Consider the following 14,115-nt stretch of genomic DNA (forward strand, 5'->3'; position numbering starts at 1 on the left):
GCGTCCATCACGTGTAAGTAGGCCTTTGCTACCATAGGACGTCTAAATCCCACCAATGAAGGAAGATGCTCCACGCAAAAGTGCAGGATGGCACTTGAAAACCTTTCCGGGGACCGTCAGCGGATATTCTGTCACAAATCCCTCTCGGTTTTTGATGTAAAATCGGAAAAAGTAATTGCAATCCCTCCATGATAGAGGCTCACCTGGCGCTTAGTTGTCTCCTTTGTCAAACGCCTCACCAACATCTACGTGCTCCCATCCAATATTAGGGGGGTATTAGGGCACCAGGCGCCAACAAAAAAAAGAAGAATGAAAAAAGAAATCGAGATGCCTCAGTTCCATCCAAAATTAAATAAACTCCTCTATTGTTTGATGTCTAAAAATTCCGGCAACGGTATAGTTTTATCGAATCGCCAATTTTCGTGTTTTTTTGCCTCACTCTTTCGAGCATTTGGCCCTTCTTCTCTCCTCAACAATCCCCCCTTTCCTACCATCAACAACTCCCTAACAACATCAACATCAATATTTAAATATCAAACTCTACATCAGACATTTATTAATATTACTATTACCATTATTTATGCAAACATTAATAATAATATTAATGATGTAACGATATTTTTTATGATTAGTGTCATTAATGGTTTGATACTGCATAGAGGCTCCACGTCGTAGTTTAGGCTCAAGTCTTCGATATGGGAATCATTAGTGCACTGCCGTCATTATCTTCGGTATCGTTGCTATGGAAACGGCGCGTAAATAAGTGTGATGTTTAGGTCGCCAGAGTAGGTACGATGAGAGCGACAATGTTATTGAGTTCTGGCAACACAAAACCTGTGTGAGTAAATTGTATTTCATTTGGATTATATATTATGAGAATATATAATCGTATATTTAAGCAATATGAACGACAGTTGCTGTAGAAATGTCGAATTAAAAATATTCTCATGCTTAACGCAAAATACGGTAAGTAACGATCAGAATTGTATGAATGCTAAGTATTATAATTTGTTTACCAATTTTTAAGTCGAAAAATAGCTAAAAATTAACATTCAATGCCTATTTTACGAAAATATATGTAAAAATACCTAGGTTACTTATTCCGTCACTCACAAATTTATAAGCTTTTGAAAAACTAAGCGCATGTTTTGTGCCATTTTTGTGCATTCAAATTTGCAATTACCTTTGATCTGTTGAGTAGAGTCATGAGCTTGGTTTTAAATTGGATTCAAATTAAAAATACACCAATCGCTTGCCATAGGCTGAAAGTATTTCTCATCTAACGTTCTAAAAGTTAAATGCTGCAATAAATTCATCATATAGGTTAATAGGTAAGCTGGCAAATCCACTATCTCAAATATTTGTCATACGGTCTCTTTGTCCTTAAGTGCTCCCTTTTAGAAATAATTTATTTGATTGTAAAACTCGTATGAGAAACTTACATAACGATTATTTTAATCTAAAAGTTGTTTCCTTAAAAAATAAATTATTATCAAACGCTTTAATGCATCCTTAGAATAAAGAGTAATTTAGTGTAATTAGTTATGAATAATGACCACAAATTCAAGTATATAAATATAATAGGTATCATTATTGAATGAAATAAATCTGTAAAATGTAAGTATATGGGGACTTGCCTCGGCAACAACTTTGACGAAGTCACCCGCGTTGCACAATTGTGCGAAGATTTCAGAGAGAGAAAATGATTCACCTTGACCAGGATTCGACCCCGGATTCCCTGACTTCCGGTCTAGTGCTTTAGTCAGTTAAGCAACCGAGGCGTTCGGTTGCTTAATGGTCAAGGCGAAGGGTTTTTTCTGAATAAATCTGGTTTATTTAGGTATATGGAAAATTTTCCTATGGCTTCAATAGCAAATTTGCATCCAGAGGTAGGTACTATAAATACGGTGGAATGGCTATTAAAATGTTGTGTAAAAATTTGATAAGGGAGCATAGTGAAGGGGAAAAGGGAAGACCAAGAAATACATCCAACTAGCTACAAGTGGAAAGGAGATTAAACTATATATTAGAGACTTGTAATTCTACGATTGAATATTTGGGAATACATACCATTTTCTTGCTTTAGATAAAAGTCAGTACGGAATCACTAACTTATCCTTTATACTTAATTACGAGTCCTCTATTATGCCAATAACAAAATCGAATGAATTATGCTTCCCGCCTTTTACTGGCCCAAATTTACTTCGTTCAAGTATCTTTTATGTAATGCGGCCGACTAAAACAAGAAAAAATATATAAAAAAATACGGAAAAAATGGTTTAATGGAATGACCCTCTGCCGTTCGACCAATTCCACCACCTAAAGTAAACTACACTCCTTCAGGAGGCGTTGCCCGTGTAGACTACCTAATTCCAAAGTCGCCACGGGAATGATAGGAGCCGCCATATTCGAACTTACGACGTGATTTTAACACATAGTTCCTAATCTTTCCATAAGGGTATATGATCGTTGTTACATTGGTAATTGGTAATTTAAGAGGATGCATCACTCCAGCTGGAGCAAATTTTTTTTGTCACGGTTAACTATTTTAAAACTTAAGATATCGTCTTCAAAGACAAATGGTGCATAATGTGGACGCCTGAAAAAAAATGCCTGTACATCAAATGTGAATATTTGACCCTTGCATTTATCTCACGTGTAAAATGTTTGTAGTGGAGAAACGATCAAATATTGGGAGACATCCATATTGTGCCACAAAAAATTTCAAAAAATAGCTATATGAAATAAAAAATTACTCATCAGATGCATCTTGATTCATTAAAGGAAGATCACGGGGGTGGGAGGAACCAACATTAGCGCGTTATCTGCTTGTAAGACCTGCACAATGAAAGGGTCTTCCGTTGCATGTAGCGGGCAATCTCAAGGTAACGCTTATGGATTACCACTTGCGATATACACTCGAAATGCAAAACAAATGCTCAGAAAGCATTGTTACAGCTTAACATGCGTCCTACCATTCGTCATTTATGATTGAATCCAAAAATGTGGCCCACGCTTCTACCGATAAAATAAATTGCTTTTACTGCCTTTTACTGCCATGATCGCATGTGCGAAGACTGCCAAGAGTATTTACCGGAATTTGCAACATTTCGGATATCGAACTTTTTCAGCTACTTAATTTTATTTAATAGTAGGTATCTCGATTTTTTTTCCCAATGCTTAAGATATATATTAATATCTTATAACAATACATAGATTATGGGGGTTTACTTAAATTACAGCCGTTGAAAAGGCCACAATCACGGAAAAAAGTCAAATAAGTCGGGCCGATTAATCGGCCCCTGGTAGTTTTCGCTCAACCAGCTATTTAACCCTTATACTGCCGGGTTAAATATTACTATGATATTACGCTAAGCCGATAAGTTTCTCGCGTAGGCTTCCACGGAACTGAGTTACTGAAGCGCCGTTTCTTCCTGGATAAAGTCTGCTTGCATTTTTTGACTACGCAACATTATCTTCTGAAAGAAACGAAAGCGATGGATTCTTCTATCAACTATCACTAAGTAATCGGTCGTTTCCCCCCATTCACACAAACACATGGTAAGGATTAGACATTACATTTTTACCCGCTATGCTACCAGATAATCATTATGACTTGAGCCGCTGCCACGCGTAATGCCGAGATCGCTTGAGTCAAATACATTTAAAGTTAGAAATGCTCGATACCACCCGAGAACCGACTTGTGGGCCAAAAGAAAACAATTGAAGATCGTTTCTCTCTCTCTCTCTCGTTGCATCACGACCTGGATAGCATCGTCAAAGCTCGGGACATGTCTCCCGACACGATGGGAACAGGTAGTGCATGAGCATTACAGATATTATACACGCCTAGTGTACCAGACTGGGTAGGGCCTCGAGAAAAAACGCGCATAAATAAATAAACCTGTCATTTTAAACTAATCGAAGTCTCTATCGCCCAAAACGATTTGGACGAGGAAGTGAGGGACAAGGAAGGGGGTGGAGTGGAATATGAGGAGAGGTGGAATCGAATCCTCTCTCTATCCATCAGTTCACTTCCCACCCACCCCCTTCCAGCCGTCACTCCCACAGAACCGAACAACAATTTGTTTCCCTCGCTTCGGACGAGAGGAACCGCAGGGGGCGCACAAATCCATCCACTCCTCACCCCCTCCTGCACTCATGAATCTCCCCCTTCTACCCTAATGATCGCATCGAAATCCCCTGGATAGAAACTGCCAGTGAGGCTTTCGGTCATCCATGATGCCACACCAACTTGAACTGTAAACAATGCAATGATAATAAGCGATCGCTAAACCGAGCAAATGAGAGGAAAATTGCGCATCATTTTAATGGGAAACCACGATGTTTTGAACTTTTTATTCTCTGCTCATAAAACTCGAATGTGATTGTGACTCTGAAGATAAATTATTTGGATTCCACAGAATAGATATTTTTACTTCCACATCCACTTGCCTTTCAATCGAATTTGGAGCCTGTTCCCATCTCAAATACATGACAATCAGGAAATCTTCTATATATACAAAAGAAAGTCTAAAATCGTGTTAGTTAGAACACTTATAAATCGAGAACGGCTGCACCGATTTTAATGATATTGGGTTCTTTGGATTCGTCTCAGCCCCGAATAACATAAAGAACATTTAAAAAAATAATTTCACAAAAAAAATTCATCTCTTTCTTAGTTATATGCTTTTAGGAGTTAGTAACGCAACAGCAATTGATAAGTCGGTCAAAACTACAAATTAAATCATTTGTTCTGATTTTACCAATTTAATAACTGAACTTCGTACAATATAATATTTAAATTACTAAATATATTCAAAATATTCAAATTGTATATTAAAAATTTAATTCTAGCTAATTGTAAGCCCAGCTCGAGTTGACTCTCCACTACCGTGTTAGTAAACAAATCTCCAAGCAATTGTTGACAAGCGGTAATGTCCGACTTCCTGTTGAGGAATCGAGGAGTTTGATTTGACTTCCTCGGAAAATTTGTAAATTAGTTTCATCGGAAGGTGAGCTCATCAACAAAGTGTTCCAGAATATGAATGATCACCACAAAAATCAAAAATGGTTGATTGAGCGAACAATTTTGACGGCATAAGACGAAGATGTGGATGACTCAAACTAGGTATATCAAATAGATGGTACTCTGTATGAATTCAAATATTTTAACTGTGTAACAAACGAGGACGAAATCACCATCTATCTATGTGAATATTTTAAGTCCTTTGACGTACCTGGCTTACCAAGGCACGATTTACAGCTAAAGGTAGGCTCTATGTTCATGATCTTTCGAAACCTAAACCAACCAAAACTATCCAACGGAACGCGTTAGGTGATGAAAAAACAATTGAAAATGAAAGTGATTCACGCCACTATACTCAAAGGAAAATTCAAAGATGAGGAAGTTCTCATTCCGAAGATTCCATGATCCCAGCTTATATGCCCTTTTGATCTTAAACGCATTCAAATTCCAATTCGTGTTGCATTCGTGATAACGATAAACAAATCGCATGGTCAGTCTTTCAGTTTTTGTGATGTTTGTGAATGAAAACCCATGATTTTATCATGATCAATTAAACGTGGTATGTTAACGAGTCGGTAAACCATCCACTGTATTTCTTCCTTCGCTTCAAGAGTGCAGCTAGGAATTAAGGATAGGGGGGGATTTAGGCGCAGCTAATACTACGGGTCTGTAGGGTATAGAAAACTCGCTAAGGTAAGCGAGAGGTGTGGGGTTCCTCCCCCAGACATTTTTTAAGATAAATGGTTCAAAATAGTGGGTTTTTCGGCTGTGTGAATATTTAAATATGTTTTGTTCGTTAATAATCTATCCCCCTAGTAACAGAATTTTTTATAAAAAAGTTCTCTGAGCTCTTGGGGGGGGGGGGGGGGGGGGGTTAACCCCCAAAAACCCCCCTCGATGCGTCACTGCTTCGCTTCGCTGTATTTATTTAGCTGCATCCGCTTTATCTTGCGCCTGATAACAAAACAAAAACTATTATTTATCAGAAGGTGCAAGACATTAAACCCGAATGTGTAGGGCACACCGTGGTGCGTTTACGCATGCAGCACGTTTACGCAGTGCATTTTATCCAAACAGAGATACTATAACTGGCGCGCCTAAAGTCATTTGATACGAATGTTGCTTCAGGGGGTCATTTCTTATACGATTTTGAGCATCAGTCAAGCGTCGGTCTAGCGTTGCGTTAACCTGCCCCATGAACGGGCCAAGTTTACGTAACAGACTTAGACCTAAAAACATTTTTTACGGTAAATTACGCAAACAGCCAACAACTGAATGCGTATAATTTTTATTTCATTAACTGCTTTACAAAACCACAATGCCCAAAATTTCTTAAGCTAAAACGTAAGAAAATCCATTGAAAAAAATCCGCGTAAACGTGCTCCGATCCACCCAATGTAGATTCAATAAAGAAAATGTTTCTGACAAGCAATTTTGCTATTCATTTACGAAGTTTATTTGAATTTGTATCCTTATTTTATTATAATAAATTAAATATGATTAAAAACGACACAGCCGCTCTTGATTTATAAATGGTGTAACTAAACTGTAAGTTCATTAATTGTTAGGCGGTACGAAGTTCGCCGGGACAGCTAGTAAAGAAATAAAACTTTGTAAGGCCCACTATTATTTAATTGTTGGCACTACCCGGGTTTCGTAACTTGGTTACATTGTCAGGTCCAAGTCACGAAACCCGGGTCGTGCCCATAATTAAATCATAGTGAACCTTAAAAAGTTTTATTTCTTTATTTCCAATATGGAAAGGTTTCACAAAGTAAAGCCTGAAGTTATCAGTTATAACGTGACAATCAGTCGTCTTTGGAGGTCCTGAACTGAATAACCCTCTCCCGTGTAGAAAAATCCCAAAGAATCCATCTTCAATTGCTCCAGTGCATAGCAGTGAACTGGAACCAGCATTTCCTTGTTTGGTGTACAGTTGAGTGCGATTGTGAATTTCGGGGTTCATACTTTGGAAATATTACATACTTAGTTGAATTCGAGAGGTTTTAATTTGCGTTATAGCGTCCAATTAAACTGCAAAAGCAGTCGGCTTAAAAAAATCTACCTATTACGCAAATTTTTATTAAATAAATGCCCAAATAATGTGTTCTCAGTACCGTTTATACTCATTACCATGGCCATTATAAACTATTATTATATTGGGGATGGACGGATCCAGGATGTTTTTCGGATCCGGATTCGGATCGGATCCTTGATTTTCGGAACCGGATCTTTCGGATCGGATATTTTCGAATCCAAATGCATTTTCAAATTCCTGCTGTTAAAGGAAGTAATTGTTCAAGTTTATTCTGGGTACATACAATCGAAGGAATACTTTTTTAGTTTTCATACACATTTTTATGTTTTTATATATGAAAAATCATTTTTATAGGATTTCAAGTTGTTTTTTTTTCATCTTTTCATGCTCAGTACCTAAACTGCTAACTTAGGTTTGGAAATGAAAATAGGAAAAATCTTCCGATAAACCACTGACCAGTGGCGTAGGACAAGAATCACATGCAACGGTTCATTCGAAGAGAGAATCGGAACTCTTTCCACCCTTATGGGGTGCATTCACTGAAGCTATGATTTAAAATTTCGGATCCAGATCAGATGTCTTCCGCGACTTTGGATTCGATGTATCCGATGAAGGGCAATATCCGCGGATATTTGGATCCGAGGTATCCGATCCGACCATCCCTAATATATATATTCTGTGAAAATGCGATGAATCAAGTGAGTGGGGAAAGGTTTTGAAGGCGAACGGTTGTGGTCCGCCACGCCTCATGCAATGACATACACTCTTCATGAAATGCGCTTACTTCTCTTGTTCAGCCGTGTCCTCTTTCTCGCGCCTCGACTTCGATAGACCGTCACGCACCGCGGGTCGCATGCCTTAGCAGGATGAGCGCACGCATCGGCGGCGTGAGCGAGGCTATGGCAGTCGTCCGGAGGTGCAAGGGTGGGATAGCACGGCCGGTCACGCCGCTGGGAGCACGACCGCTCGTTGCGTTCCTAACCAGGGCCCCCGCTCAGCAGGTGGCCCTTCACTCCACCCTTCGTCTCTGGCCACCCCTTCTGCGCTCAACAGGGTTCTCCGCCTGATCCCTCCCTCCCTAACATTACTCATGGGTGTGGCGCAGACACAGTGGGGAATGGGGGATGGTGTATACTCGGGAGGATCGGCCGAAGCAATAGCACTCCAGATAACAAAAGAGTAGATATTCAGTAAGCGATCAAACGAACTATTTGATTCCATATTTTTATCGTAACAAGGGCGTTTCCAAGGCGATGTTTTCCCCCCTCTGTTTTCGCGACCCCAGTGTAGCCATTATTGCTTTTTTCAGTTTAATGTCTCTGGCATGGCATTATGGAGCTCAGTGGAAAACCCACCTGAATCTAATTTATCACTCCTGCTTCGAGTTAGGCAAGTAACATATACTTACGCATTTGCAGAGACATTTACATTCTTTACCGGTTTTTTTTCTTCAACTCATCGAATGAGATTCTATCCCAAGAAATAATTTCGATGAGTAGAATTTAAAAAAATTTTGGAAACCAGAAATGCAAATATGAAGCAAATTTTCAGCGATCAATATTCAATCGAAATTACATTACGCAGACCACCACTGAAATGAGGATCATGAGATAAGTTTCGCGCAATATTTTATGATATTATTTATTCCTCTTCAATAGACGTGTCGCATAAGAATTAGGGACATGAATTGATTTATATATATTATGAATTTCTATAGCCTCCATTTAAAATTATTTGCCCATATGGATTATGATACAAATTAAATGTGTATAGTAGGTACCTACCAACTGTATTTATAATGTATAAAGCAGATTCAATTATCCGTGGATACTAAGAAAATGTAATTCACTCAACAATTGAGGGAAACGAAGGCTATCTGAGACCTAATAAATTGAACAGTAGATGAAATATAGATTATGTCCTGCTGAATTGAAAGCCCTAAAATGGAGCTGTAACGTATGGAAAAATCATGTAACAAGAATTTTAATACTTAATTACGAGGAACTTGCATGCGATTTAGGCTGCTGGTCATATTAGCATCGAATTATCCGAAAGGGTTAAAAAACATTGGTTTGAACTAAGAATACACAGAATAATTGCTAAGCGCCCAGTCCCTAGGAAATTTATAGCTATATTTTCTGGGTCTTCAAAGGAGATTTATACCATATTGAATATTCTCCTCACGAAATGCTTATTTAAACAGAAAAGCAAAAAAATTATTCGATCGTGATGAACAGTTATTCCTTGGGCTGATGAAGATAATAGCTTGAGCATTTTACTTCCGCCGTTTGAAACAATCTTTCTCTCCAGGAAGAAACAAACACTACGAGGAACTGAGAATAGATTGTTATCATTCTCTTATCCTCAAGCCAAAGAGAATAGGAAATGATAGCATCATCGAATAATAACACACCTGTAAAATTTCTGATCACGCAAACCGGAACTAAAAAATATTTCCCCGAGTTTTTTGAAGCATTGGAAACGGGGTTAAAATTTAAAAATAATAATTAGATTAATATTTAGAGATTATATGTATAGGGGTAAACACACATGTCACAAGGTAAGAAGGAAAATATCTTGGCCAAGTAATCGGCGGAGTCACTTTGATATTACCGAGAAACGGGAAAATATGAGAATGAGGTGATAGTAAAGATCGGAACGAGTGAATATCGTGTCCGGGAACAGGTGCAGCTGATTGCGAGGAGGACGCAGGGGGAGGATAATGACTGGGAGCTCACGAGGAACAGGACAGTTAAATGTTTTGGGCTCACGGAAGTGGGGCAGGTGTTTGTAGCTAGGAGGGGTGGGCACGACTGCTTCTGCCCGCGGGCACGTTTCCAGGGAGATAGGGGTAATGCCGAGGGACAAAGAGGCGTGCATTAACCGCCAAAGACCCTATTATTCTCCGGCAATTTTAGCTATTGGGTTTAATCACCATTTTATACTGCACTCCAATTATTACTGCTACTGCGCTGTTAAACACAGCTGTGAAAGATGACTTGGACGAACCGCGAAACTTACTGAGAAGCTTTCACGTAATATCTTATAATTTTTTGCATCATTAATGAATTGCCTATATTTCAGCACATCTGAATCATTTGGGCGATGGTTCGCTTAAAGGAGGTGTTACATACGCGTTAACGGGCGAAACACATGCCTCCCAATATCAAGGGTATGCAATTATAAAATATTATTTGAGCCTGAGACACTCTGAAAAGAATTTTCTGACAGCAAATGTCCGCAACTTATGAGTCGAAGATGAACCAGGAGATGTTAGTTTCAATTGAGCAATAAAATGGCAATTAAACTCGGGTAATTTTCCAATTCTCTGAATCCCGAGAATTTAACTGGGTATTTATGTACGAAAACATTCTGTACTAGTACAGAAAGCTTAGAGAACGTCGTTTCATAAAAAAGCAAACGCCTTATAATGATTATGGGAAGGCATGGCTGTTGGACATGGTATTTGGCGAATAATATATGGAGAGTTAATTTCGTATTCACTAACTTCAGATTAGAATGGCGAAAAAATCATATGTTCATCAACCTCCCTGAAATCGTACAATACATACCGATTGACGGTTTGGTGTTCTCACATCTTCGGGAAAACTCTAATAAATAAATCACAGTAGGGAGGATCGAAAAAGGGCAAATGTCGAAAATCATTTCCCAAGGGTGCCATTCTTAATCTTTTGCTATTATTAGATGGCATACAATGTATTTTCGCCTTAAATTGAGGCTTTCCACGATAAAAAAATATGGGTGACCAAAAAAATATGGGTTATTACGTAAGATTTCTGAGATTCTTGAGTTTCCTCCATTCCGACTAAGATGAAATTATTTGATTTTTTAAATTTTAAAACGAGTTAGTGAATTCTTTTCATTACTTTTTTCTCTAAGATTTACCGTTTCTGAGAGATAGCCATTCGAAAGTTAGCTTGAGCTGAATTTCCGTTATATGCATTACTATATTGTTGCGCCCTACGAACATTATTGGACGGGTAACACGCATATTGGTTACTAGCTCTCACCTGTCTTACACTAAATTTTCTATTTGCCTTTACTCAAACTAAGGTTAGATATCACCGAAAAATGACTTAAGGAACAAACGGCATATAAAAATTTTAAGAACTAGCAGAATCACAAGAACAGGCTGCAGGTCAGGGGGAAAGAGAGCCCCCACAGGGAACGAAAGCGAGTTAAATCGTTAAGTACGATAGTATCCGTCAAAATAATTCCATCATACTCTACTCCATAGGTATTTAGGAACTACCTATGGAGTATAGTATGTCCAATCACCTTGATTCATTTCTTTTTAACACAATAAATCAATAATAACAATAATATTAATAATAATAATGTCCTAATTCGGGCGAGGTTGAGACTAATAAGTCCACTCTTCCACTTCACCTTCATATTTTTATTAGTTAGTAATCACGACCTTTGCAAGGCCTAAAAAAAATCCGACAGTTGCGATATGACCAATGGAAAATAATTGCCACACTTACTCTGAAACAGCGAAATTCGCTCGTTTTTCGGCTTATTCTAGAGTATGTTCTACCTTCAAGAATACAAACTAACCCCCGCACAGTGAGAGGAAATCGGGAAAAGCCGGACAAAATTACAAAATAGCTTTTTTTGAGTTATAAACTTGAAACTTCGCAGGTATACAGAAAAATGATTTAAATTTATGGATATGTATTTTATTTTACATAGATCCCACTCATTACTGAGATACAGAGGCTCAAACGTGAGCAAATTTCCATAAAAACGCCCGTCTTCAAATTTCTCTGAAAATCTTCCTAAGTAAGTAGATAGGGAAGTTATGGGTGGATTCTTGCGGAATAAAAAAATCACATAATCTGTTGGAATGGTGTTTTTTCTTTAATTTTCCGTAATCTTAAATAATATCATCGGTAAATTCTTACCGTGGAGTTACAAAATGCCGGATACTGTTTTTCGACAAAGTGTTACATTTAGGTAGAGTTTCAAATGGGTTTTCAGCAAAGTCACGCGGAGTAACTTATATCAGAGCATTTTTTGAAAATTTCTTGAGGTTTTTATGCAGTTATCTTTGAAATAAGTTTGTGACGCCGGAATTTACATTGATTTTTCAATCGCGCGGCAGGGTTCGTCTCCCCGCGTCGGGAGTTGGCTTAGCCGCGACGCGGGAAGGCTATTGAAACTGTATGGGTTTTAACGCTCAGCATTCACCGTTTTTACGTTTTCCTTCAAGACACCGATTCTCAAATGGCCTATGGTGAAGACAGTGGAGGTTTTTCAGCCGAGATAAGTGCACGTTTCATTGAAGTTCATTTCGTTTTCTTTGGATACGATCGAAGACCATGCTTCTATTAAAAGCGTTCAAACCTCGGAAAAGTGAGTTGTTTTCCTGAGACTCATACAAAAGACCTACCAGAGAGATACCAGCTGAGACTCATACCTTCTTTACTCTCCCATCCCTGACCCCCAGGATTCTACTGCGAAAACGGTCGTTTTATGACACCACGGAGCGGAGCCTTTGACCGTCTTAACGGGGTATTTCCTCGGGAACTTCTAGCTTTTTTAGAATGTGTATCACACCCTCAGTTCTACTTTGACTGTGGTGAAGGAAGTTAAGTTCTCTTGAGTGCGCAGAATTTGTGAAATTGATTAGAATTGGATTGTGAAGCGTATAAATTTCAAACTTCCACGTGCCTTTACCCTTCCTTTCTGATTCCTTAAATACGTTTTCCTATCCCGCTCTTTTGTCATCCAGTTGTCTTGCGTTGATTGCCTTCATCTACCACTACGTGTTCCCGTACAAGCCATTACTACGGTGTATGGCACAGGGTGGTTCCATACTTGGCAGGTAATACTCATCTTAGCCTCAACTATACACGCGCTCGCTTGCCGGACACAGGACAAGCACACAGAACAGATGCGATCTAACCAGAAACTAGGAGAGTGCTAAGGACACGGACGTGCTACCGTGCAAATGAACTATTAGTTAGTAATGGAAAAAGAAAAGTTAAAAGTTAAAAGAGATTATATCCCTGTCCTTATTACATCATAAAATATTAAAATATATTCACTCAAAATTAAACTGAGCTACGTAACACTACCATTTTTAATTTCTCCTAGTTGCCTTAATAGGCACCATAACCACGTAGGATCAAACAAGTAAATCAGGTGAGTATTCGTAGAATAGAACACTGTTAGAAAATAGTAAAAAATGAAGTATCGTCCACTTAAAATAAAATCACATAATAAGTTTTACGAACTGCATCTGTTTTCGATAACATGTAGTGACTAAGAGAGACGAGAGATACAGAAGATCTATGCAAGGGAATATTTGAAGATTTATCAAATAATAATCCAGTAAGTGAATGGTATTTAATCACCGTATTTCGTCCGGGTTCCTCTTCTTCGCAACCACATCGCAATGACTCATTAAAACCATCCCTTTTCACGAAATTAACCCGCTACACCAAAATTACTCGTGCACCTGAAAAGCAAAAGTTCGCATTAAAGGCTGACCATATCTAAGAATTAAACGCTTAAAGTTAACATAGAGGATAACTAAAGGATGATGGTGAAGGTAAAGGCTACAACAAATAATGATATTAACGATCTCCAACGTGAAATATGTGGACAAAGGAAATAACAAACGAAGCGCTGTAAATCCAATTCCGATTGCCAATACTTACCCTCTCATAGAAAATATAGGGCCAACTACAACAGAGAGGTTTCAGAATGGCAGTAATATATCTGAACGAAATGATTCAATCGCAGTTTCCTAGGCTGAAATATCAAGGACTTTACTTACTTTACTTTAGATACTATAAATACGTCAAATATTAGTAACTAGCCATTCAGGTAGCCATACTATAGCAATTTTAAAAGGCGAATAAGGGTTAATAACTGGCAAACGAAGTTATCACAGATAGAAGCTTGATTTTTTAATTTCAGGTTATCTCATAATCAATATCAAAGCAGTGTGGCTGGCATGAAATGCACTGTTCCGAGTTTAATGTTAATTTGACCTTGTGAAAAAGTATCTAAGAAC

The 14,115-nt window shown here is 38.3% G+C and overlaps 1 protein-coding gene across 1 annotated transcript in view; it reads right to left on the reverse strand.

The window, feature by feature from the left end:
- Window positions 1-13,552, reverse strand: part of LOC124153420 (Krueppel-like factor 8) — an 892,525-nt gene extending 878,973 nt beyond the window's left edge. The window contains exon 1 of the mRNA XM_046526561.1: window positions 13,451-13,552. The gene's annotated coding sequence lies outside the window, so the exon portion shown is untranslated. The remainder of the gene's footprint in view (window positions 1-13,450) is intronic.
- Between the last annotated feature and the right edge of the window lie 563 nt (window positions 13,553-14,115).

The sequence above is a fragment of the Ischnura elegans genome, chromosome 2, assembly GCF_921293095.1.
Source record: "Ischnura elegans chromosome 2, ioIscEleg1.1, whole genome shotgun sequence".
NCBI classification, from domain to species: domain Eukaryota; kingdom Metazoa; phylum Arthropoda; class Insecta; order Odonata; family Coenagrionidae; genus Ischnura; species Ischnura elegans.